The sequence below is a fragment of the Topomyia yanbarensis genome, chromosome 1, assembly GCF_030247195.1.
Source record: "Topomyia yanbarensis strain Yona2022 chromosome 1, ASM3024719v1, whole genome shotgun sequence".
Taxonomy (NCBI): Eukaryota; Metazoa; Arthropoda; class Insecta; order Diptera; family Culicidae; genus Topomyia; species Topomyia yanbarensis.
This window is the reverse complement of record NC_080670.1, coordinates 211,443,046-211,463,268: the sequence shown is the minus strand read 5'-3', so window position 1 is coordinate 211,463,268 and position 20,223 is coordinate 211,443,046. Positions and strand designations below refer to the sequence as shown.

The window sequence follows — 20,223 nt, the reverse complement described above, 5'->3', positions numbered from 1 at the left end:
AACCTGACATCAAACGCCTCTTACCCGGCAATGAGTTCACCATTAGAGTGAAAGCGCTTACCAGGAAGTAATGTCTCAGTCACGCGGAGACCATATCCGGAGAATAAGTGATGTTTGAAAGTATTTCGCAGCCTAATTCGGTCGGAGCATAATGCTTGCTTTTGAGCACCAGTTTTCGCATGTTCAAATGATGATGTGATGAGATGTTGAAAAAAAAAGTCGAATAGTGTTTCTCGTAGTTTTAATTGTTAAATCCAACTACAGTACAATATCTATTACTGAAAATGCCAAACTGTATTTCTAGTCCTTAAAATTGTCTCTAAATGTATCTCGTAATCTCATTAAACTTAAATTAGTTCGAGCTGTATTCCTAGCTTTGGGATAGCCTAAAAATTATTCCCCTTAATAATAATATAAAACAATTTCTAGTTTTATAGAATTTAAATGATAAAACATTAAAATTGCCACCGCCAAGCTTATTTTGCTGAAGAATTCTGGGCACCATTCAAGGTCATATTATTGGGTTTCTAGAGGCTTGGATGTAGTCTTCATTGATAAAAAACTTTCAATTCGCGTGGACATGCTCGTTCTTGGTGGAATGTCACTTATCACATCGTGTTCTACTATTTAGAGATCAATTACCCGGGCAAAGTTTACTATCAACTCAACTTGAGTTTTTCGGACTGGCTGTTGATTTGGAGGTAGTAGACGCAGTCTGTGTCGTTTTAGATGACAATTTCTACCAGGGATGAACTATTGAATTTTACCTGTACAGAATTTCAAATGTGATGGAACTGCATAAAGGTCACTTCCGTATGCTTAATCTCTATTTTTATCTAGTATAAATGTTCCACTTCGCGAGTTGAATATTTGAAATCAACAGCAATTGTGCTGAATCATAGTGTGTTCCAATTTTGACTCATCTCGATCAATAAGCAATCAATAGTCAACAACTCAACAGGTCCTCTATATATTCGCTTTTATTATCATTCGTATTGAGCTGTTTAAAGCGACCGAAGCATCTCCTCAAAGGACTGTACAACATTGAGAAAGAAATATTTCTAAGCTGTGATGTAATGTGAAAATTAAATTTTCTAGCCAAAACATGACTTACTATAGTAAAATTCTTTCAAACGTACTATTCGGCTAAACGCAAAATTAAGAAGTTCGTTGCAATCGACTACAAAAGCTCTGCCAAGCGCTGTTGGGTCCCCTGAAAAACGGACTCAGACATCACTTCGTTCAAATATTCATTACTTCTATCAAAGTAGGTTTGATTTGCAGTCTTCGACAAAGGCAATGAAATTATCTTTCTTCTTTTTACTCTTCTGAAAAGCGATGAAAACAAAAAGTCTAGTGGAGTTTCTCCTTGTAAGTTGTCGAAAAATATGACACAAACTTCAAGCATTTTTGTCCATCTGCTAGACCTGTCTGGTTTGGTGCAAATTTGAAGGAGACCAATTCCAAGGATTCGATAATTTCGAAACCTTGAAAAACGTCCCAAACGAGTCGACACGTCGGATAAAGACAAAAATGTCAAGACTTTCAGTACATAAACTAAAAGCGAAAATAGTCGACTCTTATAAAAAAATCAAATTCATTGCTGTTTGAAGGGCCGGAAAAGGCTGGATCCATGAGCTGTTATTCTTATGCGCACTCCACAGGGATAGTTTCAAGGCAGCGTTACAGTAGAGCGATAAATAAAACAGTTTCGATTTTATTCTTGATATGAGTATGAATTAATTTTGACCCGTACAATATAAGAATTAGAAAATTATAGAATAAATAGTCGAATGAAATGAAATAACACTTATTTGAATTTAATACAACAATCTGCTAAAAATGGAAACTCTAAGACACACAGGAAATGAAGACCAAAATCCTAGGAGCAGGAACATAGTGGATGCCATACGACCTCTAGATTAGACTTCAAATTCGGAGAAAGATAATAGTGTTATCGATCTCCTAGTAAACACCGCTTCCTGATTTCAAATTTACCTGTATCTGACGTTTCGGTCTGCTTGGAACCTTTTTCAAGTATTGAATGATTTCGAAACCTTGAAAAAGCCCTAAACAGTTTTTTTAAATGATAAGACTGAACAACCAAACTCATAAATGGAAACAGTCGACCCTCATAAAAATTTATCACTATTTGCAGCGCCTAAACTAAACATTCGCGGGAAGAATCGGATACTGATTTAGGAAAGTTTTACTATTTAAGTAATGTTAAAATCCTCTCCATGCGCAAGCATGTTGAAGTTTCTGCATATTATCATTGCTGAATTAGAACATTTTGAAACGCGTATAACGTTTGAAGACGGGGGTCTCCATTTCAAAATTTTCGGGTAGAATAGTTTCCGAGTTTTTAAACGCGAATAAAGAACCATCTTTGGATAGAACGAAATGACTAGATATTTTCGCTATCCAAACGGAAATAAGCGTACCCATTTTGTGTCTAAATCCGCCAAATGACCGTCTACTATAAATGAGAACAAAATTGGATTTTATAAAAGCGGACATTACCTGCATCATGATTGGTCCGTACTATTCGACCGGCAGGCGAGCATACTATTGCGTTGTTAGCACCGCCCAATTGGATGAATGAAAAGATATTATGTTACTAGTTTAATACAGGCATCTGCTAAAAATTAGAAAATCTAAGACATACAGGAAATGAAGGCGAAAATCCCGTTTTGTCGCTTCGTACGAGTTGGGAGCAGAAACCCAGTAGATCAATGTTTGGTTTCAAGTTTCAACCACCGGACGCCGAACAACCTCTAGCTGGACTTGTTTGGAGAAGGATAATAAAATAATTAATCTCCTAGAGATCGCCGGCTCCTGACTCAAAATTTATCTTCCTTCGACGTTTCGGCCCGTTTAAGAGCTTTTCCAAGACTTTCGAAGCCTTGAAAAAGGCCCAAGATGAGCCGAAACGTCGGATATGGACGAGACAGTATTTTTAAAATTTTCAAGACAGCATAGTCAAACGCATTACCTGAAGATAGTCGATCCTTATATAAATATCGCTGTTTGAAGGGCTAAAAAGAATTGGATCCATAACTAGTAATTATTATGCGCACTCTTCAGGGACTGTCTCAAGGCAATACAATCCAGCTGTTTGAGTAGTGCAATTTGCTTCATATTTTAAAAAATCGCTCCTATTCCAAATTCATTTGCCGATATATTCTTTACTCATCATTATGTGATGAAGCGCTAAAAAAAGCACAAAACCATCGATGTACCCCCTCTGACTTACGCTTCAGCCCGCCAACGATCGTTCAACCATCGGCTGGCCGGACGGCCCAAGGCGGATTATCGATCGATGGATGGTTTCGTTCTTGGCATTTTTATGCGTCATCTTTGTTGCACGGTAAGTAGCTAACGTTTCCACTCACCATCCTCCCTCTCCTCGGGGTTCCCATGATTTCGGTAGAACCGCTTATCGCTATCCGTCTTTTTGCTCGCGTACCGGCGACCGACCGGGTCGACTTCCTGTTGTCTCTTCGGTCGGTGTCGGCGCTAGGGCGGGCAGCGGGATCACGCGATCGTCGCAGGAAAGGAGGACACTCGAATCACGCCCATAATTAGCTCCTGCTGGCTGACTGGCTGCACTGATGATGAGTACGAGTGTTCGAGTCGGGTCAGTGAGAGTGCATTTGTGCTTTTGTACTTTAGAGTAGTAGATTTGGATTGTGATTGCAGCTAGCGGGAAGTTCAGTTGATGATTGGCATAAATCTGCCGATAATCGTCTGGCGGTTGATGCGGTTTGAATATTGAGTTCACAAACACAAAAGTGTCATTTTTGTTTACCTTCTGGAATATACGTTTCGATTTCCGGGATAAATTAATGAACGCTTTTCTAACGGACGGCGACCACCACCTGCTATTTGACAAGCTTCGAACAATCCAACCATTCAATTCAATTATTGCACTTGAAGAGACTCTTTAAATACCAGTTTCCCATTCAATTCATCGATTACCATTCCCCCGTCCGCATACGCATTCAAAATACTAACTGGGCATCATAGCAACCAGCTCCCATAACTACTACCACCACTGTCAGTGGGGATCAGTGCCTACTTTAGAATTCACCTCAACAGCAGTGCGTTTCCGAGCGCACCTGTTGCATAGAATAACATCGAAGCACTGCGACTCTGGCTGCTGTCTTCCTCCCCTCTCTCTCACTATCTATCTATCTATCCGTCTATCAGTGTCTGTCTGCCTGCCTAGCCTAAGGGGCGGGTATGAGCGAGGTGCCAGTCAAGTTCCACTTTGAATACATGATTTCTATCATCCCGAAGATTGTTGTACGTACCTATGTGTCCGTACGTCGGAACGCGCTTCGAAGAGCAAAGATCTTTGATGCATTCCAGAGAGAGAGAGAGAAAAAAAAACACGCTGAATATGAAAACGTTTTGAATAGTGTGCCATGCTTTTCATCGAGAAAGGAAACTAGTTGAATTGGATCAAACGGATGGCAGCCGTGATCCAGCTGTCAAATTCGAACTTCACGTACCTACCATGTTTGTGTTTATTTACATCATTGAACTACATGTCGTCGTCGTCGTCATGTTTGTATTCTAGTTTCCTGTTTTGGTATCTCACGGTACCACGGAACCAGTTGCCTCTAGAGACGGAGAGAGAGAAAGGGGAATATTTTTGCATATGTTGAGATGGATATCTTTCGTGTTTCTTGTCGACAGCTGAAGTGTTGTTGTCAACCATTTGTGGACAGGCTGGTGACGAGCTTTCGTCACCTATACCGGTGACAGTGCGTTGTTCCATTGCAACGGTACCTGAGAAAGGGATAAACATTAGTTGTTTTTTGCAAGAGCTCTTATTAACTTTTTTTGTAAAAGAAAGGTGAAAAGTCGGAGAACAGAATTTGCGTAGTTAAGAGGACACGTATGAAACTTGTGTGCACGCCTTGTCTTGAAGTTATTACACTAATTAAAATTATCAATAATGTCATTTGGTTGGCTTCGGTGCATATTACTACTTAGTATTTATTACATTCAAATTCATGGTTGCTGGTTATGTCATGAAAAACATACAGTAGCATTAACAAATATAGCAGCTGTTGGCATAGAAAAAATCTTGCACTGTTAAAATATTTTTTTTTGTTTTTATGCTACACCTACACATTTCAAAATTTAACACAAAATTGCTAAATTTATTATCCACCAAATAGCGCAAAAATAATCCATTTCTGTTTATTATTGCGGAAGTTATAACCGTTCAAAATCTCACCCTACTTTTCTATCGCGAATTCGAACTGAGCGGCTTCTATATTAAAAGGTTCCAATTATTCAACTCTCAATTCTTCAAACCGAGAAAGACGAACCCTACGGACGCCAAAACAACAGAATTATACCATTATGGCAATAAAAAAGGCAAAAGATGACACCCATCATAAGGTCATGAGCGAGATAAATGCATTGGTCATGCTCGGTTGCTTTTTCATGTGGGCCAACGTTCGGGTTGAATCTTACCGAACAAGATTTATTCGTTTCACCATCCCTTCCTTCATCGCCTTTCGCCGCTTCCTCCCCGTACCCTTTCAACAGTAAGTACGTGTCTCTTCGATCGACCGACGATTCTCGTTCTCCCATTCGTTGTCCACTTTCTTCGATTCGAATCGAACATTTCACGCAAATCTGTTTGCTCTTTGGTCGATCCCTTCAAGCGCCCATTCACGGTTTTAGCTTGGTACCAGCCTCCTCCCGTATCCTCACGTACGTGTACCCAAGCTAGCAAGCTAGCGGTTCTGTTGGTCGTGTTTTGCCTGTCTCTCGTTCAACACGTATCGCGCCCAGTTTGTTGACTCACACACTCAGGTGTTTAAGATGCATATTGCATCGCGACGCTCTGCTACCAAGCCCCACAAACTCCGGCCAAACGTTTTCCGTTTTCGGACGGTCGTCACACTCTCTTTCGCCTTGTGTGTCGTTTGAATAGTGTTTTGTTGCGTTGTTGTTGTTGTGATTCATTTTTTCCTCGCTGCTTCAATCCGTACCCCTACCCTTACATGCGCATGCAGCAATGGCCCTGCCCTTGTACAACTCGGTGTGTGTCGGTCGGTAGGTACCAACCACTCTATTCACTCACCTGTGGTGAGCTTTCAACGCGCGTTGTTTTGGTCGCGGCGGCGGCGGCAAGTGACCCCTTTTTACGCGCTAGTCGCTGCTGAGTCTGAAGAGACGGAGTCGTCGACACTGAATCGAAGCGGGGGGCTTCTTCGGGCAGGTAGACACACCGCGACCGTGTCCGTTACGTTTCTAGGAAGTGTTAACATATTTATTTATTTGATGCTAAACTTTATTTCTCGCCTGGTATAACAACTGTTTTTTTTCTTTTTCTCTGATTTCAGGTAAGTGTCTGATGCAGGTCAACGATGTGCTTTTCGTGGAGAGGATTGTAAGTTTTATACAGAGTAGTGATATTTAGCGGAGGAATAATTTCCACTCGAATTGAATTTCGTTCTATACCAATCAAGTTGATTAATTCGTCAATTACGAATGTCTCAAAAAGGTTGAAATCTTAAAAAGTTAGATTTTAATGTTTCCTGTTCCACTCGTCAGCAACTGACACCAACTTGCAGTGAGGTAGACGCCAGTTAGACATTAAATCCAAACATTTCACATACCATATGTGAACGCCTAAAGCTACTGGCTGGTACCGAGTGATGTCTCGGTTAGCCAAGCACAGAGGCTTTGCGTCGCTGACGAGTAAAAGGAAACTAACTCTGGGCTTTTGGCGTGAGAGCCAAACACCTGAGAGTATGCTCCATTTAATTTTCACGAAGGATACCTAAATTAGTTATGAAATTAGCGTTTCGACTTCGTCTCATCAGATTCCGACACTAACTTAGAACCTGTGCCGGATTGACGCTAGCTTTAAAGGCGGAGACACTATTTGTGATCCTGAGTGATCTAGTGAAGCGTGATGTCTCGAAAGAAGTGATATGCTGTTTAAGAGAACCAGTGAAATCGAAACTTGGTTCAACCTATGCTATATTTGTCGCTAATTAAAAATTTTAGTGAAATCCAATTTTTATTCACTGTGCCCTTCACGAGTAAAAGTGGTTTTATCCTATGCTATATTTCAAATTTGGTAAAAACCAAAATTTCTCACTAGGGTGAAAATTTGTTGGTCTTTGTACAGGAGGGCACAAATCCTTATTTCATACTTAGTTGCGTTTCGGCTTCGCCTCATCAGAAACCGACACTAACTTATTGTCGGAATAGATTAGCGCCGGCTTGACGCAAATCCCTTAAAACTAAAACACACTATGTGTTTCAATCGTACGACTGATCAAACGTGATGTCCCGTTCGAGCAGAAGTTCTGTTTGTGCCGATGAGACACAGTGAAGCCGAAACTTGTCTTGGCTTAGCAGGCCTATTTTCACTCTAGTGAGAAATTTTGGTTTTTACCAAATTTTCCTCCTTAGGGTGAAATATAGCATAGTGCTTTCGCATAGGCCTGCTAAGCTAAGACAAGTTTCGGCTTCACTGTGTCTAATCGGCATAAACAGAACTTCTGCTCGAACGGGACATCATGTTCGATCAGTCGTTCGATTGAAACACATAGTGTGTTTTAGTTTTAAGGGATTTGCGTCAAGCCGGCGCTAATCTATTCCGACAATAAGTTAGTGTCGGTTTCTGATGAGGCGAAGCCGAAACGCAACTAAGTATGGTTTTATCCTATTTTCTCCTTAGTGGAGAAAATCCCAATTTTTCAACTTAGAGACAAATATAGCATAGTTGAAATCTCGTTGTTTAAGTGCCACGTGAAAAAAAAAATCATTCACAGTGTTTTTTTATTCACGTTTATTTTCCGTTGGCCTCTGTGCTTACTGAGTGCCTATCACCAACGCCAGAGAGGTACCTCCACCATTTGGATCTTACTTCTCTTCCGAAGGAAGACGTGACCACAGATTTTCTCCCACAGGAAATCTCAACGACTTCGGCTGAGATTGAATTGGGGTGAGAAGCGGTCACGCTTACCACTCAACCACCAGAGCCGTCATTTCAAGTGTCAAAATAAAAACTAGAAATTAAATAGATCTACTGTGCATCGTTTCCGTGAACTAGAGTAACCGAAAACAAATCTTTTTTGCTGAAAATGGCATAAACAAAATATTTCCTACAATCTTATGATTGGGTTCGAAAAAGTTTTTAAACAAAATCTAATAATCCGGCAAGGGAATTGTAGCTGCGAACAGAAAACCTAGATTTTTTGTACAGACGATTCACTCGAACCTTATTATATCTCATTTGGCCGCAGGCCGTATAGTAAATTTGAAGAACATTCCAAAAGTGTATAGTCTTTTTCTATCTATTGGACCATACTAAATAATAGGCCAACCCTAACCATTTTTCGGTCTTACCTGCGGAATAAAACGTCCTCCGGTGGAAGCCCGGAGGGCATAAACTGTCGAAAAAGGGCACCAAAATCACCTGCGGAGTCCGCAAGTCTATTCTCGTCATTCTTTCAAAATGTGCTGAGTACCAGCTCACCACCTTTGTCTGAATCGTACTCGAGTAGTTTGCCAATGTTCACTCTGAATTTGCATGTAACACCATTCACCGAACATCAGATGCATATTAATCTACGGGGTATTGACTGTGGGAAAGGGTCCGCAGTCGGACGAACCTCAACCATCGTTTATCAAGAATTGCTCTTCATCTCTGACGCTGTCAGCATTTTTTCTATTCAATTCGGGTGTTCCTCAAGGAAGTCACCTCGGACATGTTCTATTTGTGCTCTTTGTGAACGACCGCTGCAGTGAATTGCCGTCGTATAAAGTCATGTGTGCAGATGATTCGAAAATTTACTACGTTATAATAACTACGGTAGACTGCTCTGTATTACAAATGAACGTCGATAGGATGATGATCGACTGGAGTAACAGGAACCAAATCAGAAAAAAATTATAAAAAATGCGACACATTCACATTTACATGAATACATTTTGCAACTGTGTTCGAATACCCGATGGGTTCTGCTCCCGTAGAACGAGTTCCATCTGTCAAAGGCCCTTGGTGTCATTCTAGACCGTAACCTACGCTTTACCGCAAATTACTCTCTGTTGTAGCTAAAGCCTACATTGTACTTGGACTCATCAAACGTAAGACTCGTGAATTCAATAATGTGAATTGTCTAAAAACTATTATTCACTTGGTATGCAGCATTCTAGAAACGGAATTACTATTTGGGCTCCGTATCACACCGCCCACGTTGATAGCATCAAATGGGTAACAAAAGAACTATCAAGTCTACATTTCGTCGGTTACCCTGGCAAAATCTATTCCTGCTTCCTCCATATGAAGATCACTGTGCTCTCATCAATCTCTCTACGCTGCGAAACAGACGAATCTTTCTGCAACGACTTTTCATGTTCGACCTGCTGACAGACAACATAAACTCTTCTGGGCTTCTAGCAAAACTTAACTTCAACGTACCGGGAAGATCTTTCCAGAGAATTGATTTTATTTCCAACGCTCTACTCATCGCATCGATAATCCTTTGGACGTTTTGCTATCCGTTGTTCAACAGTGTCTATAATGTTTTTTAAATATTAGTAAAGAATCGTTAATTGTAAGAATAGGCTTAAGTTAATTTTTAGTCTACGTTTGTGCGGAATAACATATATCCAGTGGTATCGCGCCCGCCAAACTCGAACCGTTGAGAACACCGTCGATCTCGACGTTGTTAGTGGGTACGTCGACGCGGTAGGCCTGTGTAAAAGACTAGTCGCCATCGATACCATTTGTCTGCTTCAGACACAGAATACAGGACACCTCCGAGCGTATCTGGCTGAACTTACGAGATGCTTGTGAGGGCGGAAGAAGTTTGGATCACTTCTTTCAAAATATGTACTTAGTGGATGACCTTAGGTGTTTTTTTACTCGACAAAAGCATGCGATAATCTCGAAAACGGTAAAATGTACTACAATAATGTCTTCTGAGATGTTTGATAATGATCCAAGACATTCATTGTGGTGGTATCGTTATAGCGATGAATCCTCCTTAAAGTGAGATATTTGCTAATTTTTTTAATGTATGAAAAATAATTAGTATTTCCTCCCACAGTCTGCACGGAGCAGACTAAGATATCAGTCAAAGCAATTTTAAACTTTTTACTTAAATTTCGAAGTGAGGCTTTTCTGAAAAAAATATTTTTGAGAAAATTTTCCGAAAATGAAAAAACGAAGCCCAGTTATGTAGAACCAATAGAACGATAAACTTTTGTAACATTTTAAAAAATATGTTTACTATGGATTTGTCTGCAATATAATTCGAAGTCAGATGTTTGAAGCTGACGGATTTTTGAGGAATGCTTTAAGAAATCAATTCGCGCTATGTTTTTGAAGACGACAGACTGCGCATTTTTTCTGAAGGCTGTACGTGTAGATCAGTTTACTGAGCAGACCATTCATTGGGGAATTGAATATTTTATAAGGTTGGAAATTCATATAAGCACCGAAAATTTCGATTTCCAAAAAATACTATCCTCTGAGTCGTCATTCGATTTGTTATATCTCCTGTAATTTCTGTCTCTTACTCTATATATTTAAATTTTCCCTTTTGCACTGGGTTCAGGCCCGCACAAAAATGACGCAAAAATATTCAGCCGTAACAGATATATCAAATGACATCACTGACGACAAGTCTTTTATGACGAACTATTGCATCTACATGTCCGTTCATATGGTGGAGATCGACGGTGTGGTTACCGATTCGAGTTGATCATGTGTGGTGTGATGGGGTTGGTTGTCTCAAAGACACGTTTCTCCAGTGTGATTTGTATGGCAATCGCACGGGACGGAACAAGATGGTATGTCCCTTCTAATTCGTATCTACGTATATACCCAACATCTAATTCGTGGCAAGTGTGTAGAGAATTATGAGGATGAAATCCCTTAAAAGACTTTCGAAGCACTCGTTTGCGCAGCAATACTAGGGAGAGCTACGTCGCTTACCACGACAAATCATTATCCTCTCTTGACTCAGGAAGAGTGCGACTATGACGGTTTTCATGTAGAGACCTCTGTTACTGCTCATAAAAAGTAGGCAGATGAGATTCATTACAAAATCTAAAATCTTTTTCTTAAGTGGCCGCTCAATAAATAACTCGAGAAAGTACTGAAGGAAACGGCTCCTGGTCTTGAAAATTTGAGATCTAATAATGAATTTCCAGCGCTTCCAGTAACACCAAAAATCTCAAGCTTCAACATTTCAACTAGAAGTTCAACTTTATGCAGGGGAAAGTGGGATTCAACAACTTTGTACGACATGGGGTTGAGCTTTGCTAAAGCTTTAGGGAGGTGGTCTGCTTTACTATCCATGGTAACTTTTCAGTTCCATTTGTGTTATGAAATTGTAAAAACGAAGGATGAAGTTTGCAATGATTTTTGCTATTTTTTAATTTTTTGTCGTGCAACTCCAACAGATTCGTTACTTATTCTTCTATCCAATTTGGATTTGTTTACAACGTCATTCATTGTGAATAAATTTGAATGGAGTTGATAGGGCTCTTCTTACGCCCTTAGTAGAGTCTCAGTTTTGCGCCCCTTTGGTGTTTGCTTTTCCAGTTAGACTTTCGAACAGAAATTTAATGTGTATCTGCAAATGTCACACTTATCCTAACTCATTTGAGACGTATCCTCACTTATTTCATAAAGCAAAGTTTGCGGGGCCAACTCGGACAACCAAATTCAATAGGCCTGTGGACAGCTAGACGAACCTTGTCAATGTAGACGGGATTTGGTAGCGCTAACCCGACAAATGTCGCCCGAGTGGAGTCTGATGGAGGATAAACCTTCGTATCCCCTTCGAATTATGCCGAAATCAATCGCTCACATTCGATTATCTTTACCGGTTGACGCGTGGAAACCTTGAAACGGCCATCTCCATGTTTCATCAAGTGACCACACCATCAATCTCTACGTCCCGTGAAGGCACATAGACGCGGTACTTTAGCGCAAAGAGCCCATCTCGAGCAAGAACGTTCGCTTGCTTCAGGTTAGACAATACAACGCGAACCTTATTCTGCCTCGTCTTAGTTTTTTCGGTTACGGTAGACTACCGTTTTGACGGGTCCCGAACTATTTTATTAATGTGTAGTGGTTTTTCTATGTGCCGAAGGTAGTCCACCAGTTGACCAATCTTCCAGCACTCACTGCACAACACCTACAAGATACCATACTCGTTGGCTTTCAATCCATATAACAAACCCCGAAAGATTAGGTTAGGTCTTGACTATTATTTGAAATCCAGAATTTACTCAAAAGCAAAAATTCTTTTTGCAGAGATTCACTTAACACAACAAGCTCCATTTGTTCTCTGTGCGCGGCAGACATATCTCAGTCCACGACACGGACTTATGGACCGCTGATTTAGCCCGGCGAATGATAACTGTTGTCAATCTCCTACTGAACCACAGCCATTAGAATTAGGAATAGCGTTCCGTCTGATTTCAGAACCACCACGGACGGTTCGAGCCATAACATATGGTCTGAAAGCTGATAACGTCTCCCATTTGTCAGTGTCGGTTCAGATAAAATGGAATAGATCGAAGCACTTACCTTTTTACGCTACGTACATCTTGGAAATACCCGGAAACAAGTTTCGACAGGTCACACACGTCCACAGGTTCGACCTTTCCATATTTTGACATCATACTTGCAGTGAACTTGTCAAAAGTAAGCAGCGATAGAACATTTTTCATCGGCTAAATTACTGGACTTCAGCAGTACAGAATTTCGTATGTGATGGAATTGCATAAAGGTGTCTACCATGAGCTCAAGCTCCATTTTCACCTTTAATAATCTCCAACAAAAGGACAAGTACGGTTTGATTTAAAATAACCACAAGAGCCTCGCTCGTTATGACCCAAAAATAAAACAGAGAAACGATCACCAGCGCAACAATGCTAGTGATAGTAGTTGATCTCTTACATTAGATCGAGATGACTGCCATTTTTAATTGCTTTATTTGCTATAGCACTATCTTGGGCAGAGATAGAGAGCATACGGGAGAGCATTGTTGTTTGTGTATATTGATAACTCGTACGTATAGAAGCATTTTAGAAGCCATTCAATCGTTGATCAAATGGCGACTTGGCGGTAAAAAAAAACTATTTGGTAAACGGGAGGCCGATGAAATGTTGCTTTTGGCTCCAGCAAACTCATCAACACATTTTTGTCCGTCTAGAAATAAATTGACTTTTTGTTTTTGAAACCAAGTCGAAGAAAATGGCAAATTGACATGCAGAAACTTGAATTTTGTATGTAACTATTGTTGTCCGGGCACAATGTGCGCCAATGCCACAAGTAAGAAACGATGGAATAAGGCAAACTTGTCTATTTCTCAACACATGAGCTTCGTGAAATCCTAAAAAGGGATTTCACTGGGAAGGAAGTATAACAGAACATGCGTCTTCCATAGTGTTTGTAAATTCTGATGAATTATGGCAACCAACAACGCACACACTCGGTAATATTGCGTGAGTACGATTTGATCGTTTCATTAGCACCTGTCAATTCTTTGACAAGAAAACTCACAACACTCACGCATCCATATTCCGAAGCCATCATCTTCAGTTTTCCCATGATTATCTCGATCCGCTGCTTGATCACACGGCGCATAAACTAGTAAGTATCGCCCCCCCCCCCCCCTCCTGTCGGCGTCACGTCGTTTCAAGAAACCAAAGCATCTCTCTTTTTCCCATGTCTGCCGTAAACCGCTTTCGACGCTTGCAAAAGCAACTGTGGCAGTAACTCATCCGGCTGATCCGGGGGTGTTGTGGGTTGTTACTGTTCAACCATCGTAACAAACACCCGCCGCCCGTTTAAGAAGGCAATTATTAGCAGTCAATTATCAATTCATTACCCTCCTCTTCTCCCCGTATCGCACCACTGATCAGTGTCTGTCAAAAGAAAAAGATGTACAAAGTCGTCCCGGGCTGTCTGCGCTTGGCTGAGCTCGGTACGGCGCGTAGAAGATCCACTTTGGCCACCTCCAAAATGGTAGCGTAGAAAAATGGTCCGGCTTGCGGTATTGGTTTAGATGCTTAAAAAGGCCACATCCACTTGCGACTGTGCGAAACTTATGGAAATGGTTGTGAGGACGAGTTTTTCAATCAGATGTGGGATTAATTAGTGATAATAAGTGAACACTCAACGGTACTTCGAAACGTTGTCAAGAAACATTATGTTTTGTGTATCAGATTAGCGTTCAAAAACAATCATCAAAACACTGGGCTCAGAGTGCTACCCTGAGGAGCTCCTGAACCGATTAACTGCTCAGCTTAGCTAACGAACACTGCGGTGGAAATGTCTGCTCAACCGAGTGAAGATTCGGACATTTAGACAATTTTTACTGATTTCGTTTTACAACGACGAGCCTTCAAATGACCGTTCAATTTCTTGTTCGTTCGCTAGCTCGAATTAGTTCCGCCCAGTTTGGCAATTGTGCAGCGAAAAGAAAAAAAAAAAAAACATCGAAAACTGGTGTGCAGTACTACCGAGACCGACTGCGTGTTGAAATGTCATTAATGTATCTGTATATGTAAACTATCCGAAGCCCAACGCCAGCTGACCGGCATTGATCAGCGCCTGCTGTGTGTCTCTCTGATTGTGCTCCGTACAACACTGACTGTCTGACTGACGTGAGTTGGAGCTGGTGATTTTGCACACATATTCGAGACGGCAAGACTTGTGGTTGTTAGGGGTACCACACCCTGCTTCCTTCCGTCCGTCCGTCCGTCCGTCAGTGATCAATCGCCGAAGACTTGTTTTGTAACCACTCAAGCGTTGTACCTACGTTCCTATGATACGATCATCATTGCGATTGTTACACATCCAATTCTGGTTGTTTTTTCGCCTATTTTTAGCCTTCGCGATCGGTAAACGTGTAAACCGGTCAATTCGATAGCGCGTGCGTGATGATGTTTCTTTCACACATATACGTACCATTTGAGTTCTATTTTGCTGCAGCTGTCATTTTCAAAACGGACAAACTGTTTTGTTTAGCAGGCGGTGAAAGTGCCGTTGAACCAACACGTCTACTAGGCTATTGTTTACCTTCACCTGTCACGGTATCACACCAATACATGAATCCATTCAGATTGAATCTTTATAATTTGCTTCATTTAAATTTATTCGTTATCCCGCCGCATCATAACATTCAGCAACACTGCAAATCTGTCAAATCCGTTAAATCTAATCGCATAGTGACGTGATAAAAATATCGAATTTGACTGCATGGCGTTGCTAAGCACTGCACAGCTGAACAACACTGATGAGATGAGGGTGCGCTGTTTGGTTGGTTTGGTTGGTTAGTTGGTAAGGGGCTAGCGAATGATTTTAATTTCAGCTGCTGCTCGATTTCTGCGTCTGTTTCGATTCGCATCGTTTAGCGAAAATAAAAAAAAACAGCAACAACAAATGTACCGGAGAGTGGGTGAGAACGAGAGAGGTAGTACACACGGTGATTGTGTATGGCTTCCTTACTGGTACCTACATACAGATACATAAACTACAGTTGAAAGGGGGTGAGTTTTATTAATTTTCCTCCGCGCCTCGCCGCCTACTTGGATCGGAATAGAGCAGGCTGGGTTTCACTTTTAGGCAATGTTTTTGTTTTTTTTTATCGCGACATGACTCTGTCTGACGCGTGAAGCACTTGGTTTAATTAGAAATCTGCCGGTGCGTTTTTTTGGAGGTTTTAATTTCTTTTGGCTCATTTGAAGACTGGAAGAGGTCGGTCAAATATTTAATTTAACCAGTTAATGGGTGTCATTACAACTGGATAAAGGCGTCCATTAGTTTGAAATTATGTACAAAAATGTTAAAGTTAGTAATGAAATTAGGAGTTCAGAAATAACAAAAAAAATCGTTATTAGTGTCATAAACTTGAGAAGAAAGCTCGATAAACTTATGATAATGGCGCATAAGCCAATTGTCAAAATTCAGTTTAAGAAGGGCATTCAGGACAAACCGTTACTCGACAATCATGTTGATAGTAAACAATTTTTCGTTGACTGATGCGAGCTGTTTGTCCGGAATTTTCGATCAAAAAGAATTTTGATAGTTGGCTTATACGCCATAGTCGCAAGTTTGACGAGAAAGGAACTGTGTCACTATTACTGTGCATAAAACATAGACTTAATAGACATGGATACTGAACTACAGCGTATATTTGAATGTTCAATATCTATAATATTTATAATAGTGATGGACAGCTGTCTCTCGGGTTCCACGACAGCAAAAAAAGATGGGTGGGTAATGTCTGCGACATAACCGGAGAGATGTAGAATACATAAGGAACACGTTCTTTAAATATTTTGATACTCATTGGAATTTTCGGACAAAAGGTGATTTGGGCGAGGAATATTTCAAATTATTCTTTACAAAAATGATGGTGGTCCTGAAAAGGACCGGTTTTGTTGGCGTTGTTGGCCTTGGTGAGGGAGATGGCTAACGATGAAATTAATTGTTAGCATGAGGAAGTCGCGTAGTACTGGCCAATGGAAGAACAGATAATAATTGATTCCTGAAAATCAATTTTTCTTTATTCATGTAAATTATACATACTTACAAATCTAACAGAAGATTCCTGATCATATTTCTGAATCATTAGTGCGAACATTGTGTAATTTGGTTAAGTACAATGAAAGTTACAAACTTTCCAAACTCGACCTTCTGTTCCTTCAGAAATATTGAAATGGTCGTGGTCACAATAAAAAAAGATGGGTGGATAATGTCTGTCACATAACCGGAGCGTCGTGATTTCAATTCGAGACGTTAATTTAAATCTAATAATATTCAACAGAATCACGTTTGAATGGGAAATTTTCAAATAATTCTCTATGGTAATAATGGTGGTTCTGAAAAGAACCTTTGGTATCGGCGTTGGTGTTGATGGTGATGCGCTGGATCGTTGGATATTTTTGGCATGATAGTTACGTGCCTGGCGAACTGTTTTGTAGCCTCGAACAAAACGACAAGACTGGCTTCTTCGGGTACCATTACGGCTGAACTTTATAAGCTTAGCTCGACTTTGAAATCTTGCACAATCTCACGAATCAGACACTAGTAGGGCCATTTTGTTTGCTACTAGCACGGAGCTGCACAAAAAATCATTTAATGCAGTTAGTTCACGGGGGCTGCCAAAAAGCTTGAATAGAAGCATGCGACTTCAACGTTTCTCTTAAACACATGCAACGACACATTCGTTTTGGTAATACTGATAATAACAGTAGAAAGGAATGGAAAAGCAGTGCACGAAACGAGCGAGAGGATAATTTAAATTTTTGTTCCGTGTGCAAGCTACTTCTTTCCACACAACGTATTATGTTGCTTGTTGAAAATTTGCTACACACCTTAAAATGAAAGTTTCAGTTTAACTCTCACTAGAACACAATTGATTGGTCCTGAAAAGAACCGTAACGGTTGCTTTTATTGTAATTTACGCCCACTCCCACAAACCGACCAAGTAGGCATCACTGGCTTCATTACGGCTGAGTTTTGTAAGCGTAGCTCGACTTTGAAGTAATACACAACCTTACGAACCAGACGCTGGAATGTTAGCCAGCGGATTAGTTGCTCCGTTGCCCTTTAGTTGGGGCGAAATACTAGCATGGCGACAGTTCCTGATCGGTAGTTGGTTGCGATGGGCCACCAGTAGCTGGGGCACTTTTGCGGACCGTCATCATCGCCAACTGCTTTCCTCCGGTGGACTGGCTGCTTGCTAGTGCTTGAACGAATACGAATGATGAGAAAAACCGACCGACCAATATTCATATATGAAAACACGAGAAAGCACTACTATCGCTCTCCCGCTCGTTTTCGTGCCATTCCTGTGCCTTTCCTTTCCGTTCGGCTACCAATACTAGCATAACCAAAACGAATATTCTGTCTTTCCATCGCCTTCAATCTAGTGCTAGCAAACTTGCATGTTCAGTTTTTCAATAACAACATTCAAACAATATTTTCAAAGAATGCTGCAGATTTGAAAAGAAGGAAATGATTTTCACAAATTTAAATTCTTTCGTGTTATTTGTTAGCGCTGATAAAGGCTATTTAGTTTGCTACTAGCAAGGAGCTGCACAAACAAATCGATTTATGCAGTTAATCAACGGAGGCTGCCAAAAAGTTCGAATAAAAGCATGCGACTAGTGTACTTTGCACGTTCTATATTTTATCAATACTAGAGAGGATCAATAAAATAATTCAAATTGTAATAGCGACATGCAATTGTGGCAACACTGGCCAAGAGATGGTGGGGGAACACGCACATTCGTTTTAGTTATGATGGTAGTAGCAGCAGAAAGGAAAGGAAAAGCAGTGCACGAAAACGAGCAAGAGAGGATAATTTAAATTCTCTTTCTTTCTTTCCACACATCGTATTTTTTATATAGCTTTCTGAAAATTATTTGTTATACACCATAAAATGTAAATTTCAGTTTAACTCTTATTACAACACAATTAATTGGTCCTGTAAAGAACCGTTTATTGTTTTATTGCGGGAGCATAATTCAGACGCACTCCCCGCGGACACGGTGAGCCACAAAGCACTATTTTGCATCCTCGAACAAACCGACCAAGTAGGCATCGTTGGCTTCTCGGGGCATCATTACGGCTGAGCTTTGTAAGCGTGGCTCGATTTTGCAGTCCTGCACAATCTCACGACCCAGACGCTGGAACGATAGCCTACTCTGTTGCCCTTTAGTTGGGGCGAAATTCTTGCAGGTCGACAGTTCCTGATCGGGTTGCGATGAGTCACCAGTAGCTGGGGCACTTTTTCCGCCGTCGTCATTGCCAACTGCTTTCCTTCGGTGGACTGGCTGCTTGCTAGTGCTTGAACGAATACGAATGATGAGAAAAACCGACCGACAGATATTTATATAATCGCGCTAATATGCACTACTATCGCTTTCTCGCTCGTTCTCGTGCCGTGCATGAGCCTTTCCTTTCCGTCCGGCTTCTAATGGCCTAACCAAAGGAATATGCCGTCTTTCCCCCACCAACTGCTCTCGTCAAGCAACCCAATGCGAATAACCATAGGAACAAACATGTAGTGGACCTATATATAAACTTTTCATTATTTTATTGTTCGGTTGGTCCACCATTTTGACGGCTCTGTGCGGGATGGGCTGAAAATTTTCACTTTTCCGAGTCGTTTTCGAAAGATTTTTCAAAACACATTTTTTTGTTATTAGTGCATGTTATACATACTTCAAATTTTAATACAGCATAGAGGAACATATTTGCAACAAATTGGCCTAAAAATCAAATCATTCTGTTAAGTATGATAAAAGTTATTAACGTTCAAAATCTGACGCGGCGCTGCAGCCGATATTTTGAAACGGGACCCCTATATTGAAAGCTTAAATGTATTCTACATTAAAATTGCTAGCAAAGAAGTAAATTTATGAGTATGATAGAATTTTCCACATTTTTTTGTCGAGTGCCAGATTTCAATTCAAAATACTTGGTCTCACTGCTGGCAAATCATCCTTCTGCCTCCACGAGTATTCGACTCGCCCGCGTTTGTACGTCTGCTAAGTATTTTTTTTTCTCAGTTGTTCTAATCTAATTATATCGTTCTTACGTGTAGCCGCTGCAAGCATTCGGTTCTTAGGCTGGCTTTTGCTCAATATCTATCTAATTTCGTTCAACGTAATTTCTATACTTTTTTATTGGAAATCTTTTTTGGCTTTCTCCTATAGAAAGGTTATGCAATCACTCTGAACATCGTCAACTTAATACCATTCGACTCAGTTCGTCGAATTCGGCAAATGTCTGTGCGTGTGTGCGTATGTGTGTATGCGTATGTGTGTGTGCGTGTGTATGTATGTATGTGACCAAAAATAAGCACATCGGTTAGCAAGGAATGGCTGAACCGATTTTTTCAAACTTAGTCTCATGAAAGGTACAACGTTCCCATAGGATGCTGTTGAATTTCATTAAATTCCGACATCCGGTTCCGGAGTTACGGGTTGAAGAGTGCGGACACACAGCAAATTCGCATTTTTGCCTTTCTCCTATAGAAAGGTTATGCAATCACTCTTAACATCGTCAACTTAATCCCGGCCAATTTTTTTTTTTGACTTGCATAGATTTTCTGTAATTCAACAGGGTCGTAGTTAGGGGGATACGGTGAGGGCCCCCCATATCACTCACCACCCTTCCCTAAACCGCCCTTCCCTCAT

At 40.7% G+C, this 20,223-nt stretch overlaps 1 protein-coding gene across 1 annotated transcript in view; it reads left to right on the top strand.

The window, feature by feature from the left end:
* LOC131691198 (protein scalloped) overlaps positions 1-20,223 on the top strand; it is a 294,222-nt gene that overhangs the window by 163,453 nt on the left and 110,546 nt on the right. The gene's annotated exons all lie outside the window — the stretch shown is intronic.